The sequence below is a fragment of the Geospiza fortis genome, unplaced genomic scaffold, assembly GCF_000277835.1.
Source record: "Geospiza fortis unplaced genomic scaffold, GeoFor_1.0 scaffold130, whole genome shotgun sequence".
Classification (NCBI taxonomy): domain Eukaryota; kingdom Metazoa; phylum Chordata; class Aves; order Passeriformes; family Thraupidae; genus Geospiza; species Geospiza fortis.
Window position 1 is genome coordinate 11,082,439 of NW_005054300.1, and position 4,344 is coordinate 11,086,782.

Below are 4,344 nucleotides of genomic sequence, written 5' to 3' on the forward strand. Positions count from 1 at the left end.
CTGCTGAATTCAAGGGAGGTATTTCTTCCTGCTACCCCTACTAGGTGATATTTAAGAATAAGAAGAAAATTCCATAAACCCTCCAATCAATTTGACAGACCATTTCAGCTGGAAAATACAGGTAGGTCTGAAATAGCTCTGAAAATGCTGGAGGACCCAAGTTCAGTGTCCTCCAAACACTACATCACAGCTATCAGTCAAAACTATTTCTTTTGTGTAAAAAAGGACTAATACTACCAAAAGGGCTGAACATAGCTAAAACAAAATATGTCATTTTTTTTTGTTAATATAAAGACTTGGGTTGTGCCAAAGTGACATTTTCATGAGAAAGGAAAAGAATGAGAGAGATAATAACAGAAGAAAATTCTTTAAGTTTTTTTCCTCATTTAATAAAAAACTTTTTAAAAAAGGAACAGCGAAGAAGAGCATAAGGGATTTTTCTACATGAAAGATTGTGTCTGTTTCACAACATCCCCCTTCTTTACTAAGATGAAAAATTAAATTAAAGCTATCTGATTCATTTCCCCACAACTGGTGCATAGTTGCACTGACCTGCAGTAGTTTTAGGTCTGCATTGCTGCAAAGGGTCACCACCTCCCAAGGCACACTGCAGGTATACGGCTGGTGATTAAGGCATGCCATTGATTTACATGCTGTTGATTTTTTATTTGTCACAAAATATCATTGCAATGCAGTTGTATGATACTTTGTTGGCCAAAAATCACCTTCAAGACAGTTAAGTGGTATGACATGGTACCTTGTCAACAGTAAATCTGGGCTGGAAGGCAACAGCCCATTCCAATGCTGATCATTGAAGACACCAGAAACAATTAAATACCTACTGTTAATCATGCTACCTGCGTTACAGGCAAACCACCTTGTTCTGTAACCTTCTATGATTTTATTAGCTCAAGAGGCCCATATTAGGTCGCTTTTTTGACAGGAGACCTGCAAAGACCATACAATGTTGGCAGAAATGGCATGGCTGCAGTGAAGTGCTGACACTATTCATGATAGATGGACCCTGGACAGTTCTAGGGAGTGCTGATCAGGTGAGCCCTAAGCTCAAATATAATTTTTTACAGTCATAACACTTTGTATTGGAAGGACAAGTCACACTTACCAACATTTCCAAGTTCCTGCACAGACAGTTCCTCCCTATTTAAATTCCAGCTGGGCAGCAGAAGTGTCTTCTTCAATTCTATTGCAAAGGAATTATTTAAGATTTCCTTGGGTGTAAATAAATGCAGACACAAACATGTTGCCTTGCTCTTGCAGAATAATTGATGGCACAAATATGAGATTGAGAACAGTAACTGAGGCAGAAATTTTGCAGAAAAAGTTCAAGTTGAATCCGAGTCATCAGTTAAAGTAAACCGAGTTCACTCATGGACACTTTCAAAGAGAAGCACAGATCATCAGGTATGTCAGACCTCTCTGTGTTGGTGGGGTTTCAGCTGGAAAATTAAATTTAGGCCTGGATCCCAAATCCAAGAGAGATGGTGGCAAATAAGAGCCCTTTGTGAAGAGAAGTACAACTGGTCCAAGAACTAGAAAGCATGACCTGTAAAGGTGAAAAGAAATTAAAATGTTCCATCTAGAAGTGTGAAGGCTTGGGAAAGACATCTTTCTAGTGGGTAAAATACTGAACAAAAAGGAATGTAATTATCCATTTTCCATGCCAACATGGAAGAGAGAGGAAGATTAAACTGCAGCAAGATCCAGATTAGACATGAGGACCAGGTGTCTAGTGCTGTGAACTAGTGCTACAGGCTAGTGAAGTACTGAAGCAGATTGCTGAAGGGAAGCTGTGATATCTCCATCACTGAAAGCTCTTAAAGGCAGAAAATTAGCTAGAAAGTTATAAAATACTCATCTGAGGTAGAATGGGCCTTGCCCTAGGGTAGGGAGATGGACTGGATCATCTCACAATGCTAATTCAAGGCTTAATTTTTCTGATAATCATATTCAAATTAAAGAAATTAATTCACAGTGAAGCTGATTGATATGTCCAATGCCATGTATTAGACCAGTAGCAAGCGAGTATTAAGACCACCAGTGACTGGTATATGCACATCAGTGACATTTGCTTCAATACTAGCTTTAAAAAAATTTGAGAAGCAAATGGGGAGAAGGGTCATTTACTGTGACTTCCCTTCCTTAGTGTCCAAAAATATTACCAAAATAGCCTAATGAAAAGGCTGTAATATGTATATCTATATTATTTCCAAAAGTAGAAAATTTCTCAATTAAAATTGAAATATTTTTTCTTCTTTAAGTTTGGGGGCAGACTAATGTTAAGCATTAAAATTATCATACTTTTAATTAAGTAATACAGGCATTTTGTTAAAAAATAAGAGAAATACAGTATTTAGACTTGTTCAGAACTTTTTCCCCTGAGAAAATGCAATGAAAGGCAAATGTTTTTCAGGTCATTCTATATCTACCTTCTCTTCAGAAAGTAAAAGAATGTTTTAAGCAAATTACTTCCCCATTTTGGCATTTTTGACTCCAGATTTCATAATCAATTGAAGCACATTTGTGTTGCTGTCTTGTGGAAGGTTGCAGCAAGAATGTGGGGTTCCTCAGATATGTAGAGAGACACAGTGTCAATGGTCTTGATGACTTTTTGGTCAAGGAGCAGCAACACTGGTGATTAGCAAGTTTGGTTAGCCTGGGGTTTGTCTCTGATACTTTCTCAAAGCAGGTCCCTGTGCTGCCTTCCTGTAACAACACAACTCCTGAACTGCTTTGTTGCTACCATCACCAAATAAGAGTCTGTTCATCACATGGTCTGTCTTGTATTTTTGTCAAAACACAAATACATCAATTACTCTCATTTCTCTCAAAGGTCCTGTGCCTACAGTTCTTGCTGTGAAGTAGGGAATATCATTTGTCTGAACTTCACTTGAATATCATTTTCAATATGCTTCTGTTGCATTAATGGAAAAATATGGGAGCCCACTCAATGGTAAAAATAATACCTTTAATTTCCCATAGATGATAACCAGAGTCTGGAACCTAGCAGACGAAGTGCCAACTTCAGCTTTTAAAGTGAGTTCAGAACTGTATTTTCAGTGCCTTTTCTGTTCACTTTGTTCTACTCATGCAGTTTTAACTTAATTAATACCCATTGATTAGGCAGAACCATAAAAATCATAACAACAGCTACCATCACCAATGGGTCAAATTCAGACATGCAGTAGGGTGTGCAAGTGCTGTAGGAGGAAGGGCACATGAAAGGATGAGAACTTGGGGCTTTTGTTAAAGAAGAAGAATCATGGTATCAATACACTGATTTTCACCAGAGGTCAAGCATACCTGATCACATTCAGCTGACATAATGAAACCCTCAACTTCAAAGAAAAGCTTTATTCCTCATAGGAACAGTTTTAAAAGCTATGAATGTCCAACACTGAACTTCTATCAGCTGTGAGGACAGGAATGTAAAGAAACACCTCATTAAATTCACTCAGATCTACTTCTTAATGGTACTGGCTGTCTCCCTCCATAAGTTTCAACAGTAAAACCCCAAAAAATAGCATCCTCGAAATGGGGAGAAAAAGGAAGAAGGATCAGTCTGACAAGTTTTGTCTTGGCAAAATGAAAAAAATAAAGTGTTTCACAGCAACCAGAATGCACAGTTTCACTCCAAGCTAGTCCTTGTGATACAGTATTAGATATTTGTTTCTACTACTCTTTAGAGTTGCATTTAAATTTCAAAATAGTCAGTGTAATGAGAAAAAATGAAAGCTTATTTTGCTTCCAAATGTTAGGGGGAAAAAAGCATCTTGAGTTTCCCTGCATCATTGTTTTTGGCTAAAAATTTAGTTTTCAACCAGAACACAATTCACCAATGATGACAGTCATAGAGTCAGTGGTAAGAGGCAAAAGAAGCAATCATACAGCACAGCTGTAAAACCAGCAATGGGAATTACTGCTTTATTTTGCTACATATGTGGAATTGAGTGTGAAACACTCACAGAGCTGTCTCAAAACCCTTTCTCTGATGCTCATGATTGCACCTGAAAAGAACACAGAGATCTCTGTGATACCAACATGTCATTTCCTCATTTGGGAGATAAACCAGCTGTCTTCTTTCGTTGCCCAAAATAAAGCAGAGGCAGGGATGTTGACAGTGGGGAATTCGCCAGAACTGGCCAACCCACCCTGCAGGTAGCTGTAGTAAAGGGTGTGGTAGAAGCTCAAGGTGGTGGCTTGCCCAGGTCACATCACAGTCCCACGGACCTGCAGAGCTGGAGCTCAGCCTTTCCTGCTCCTTCCTGGCAGATGTCAGTCCATAACTCCATGGAGCATGGTACGTAACACAGCCTATGGTCAGGT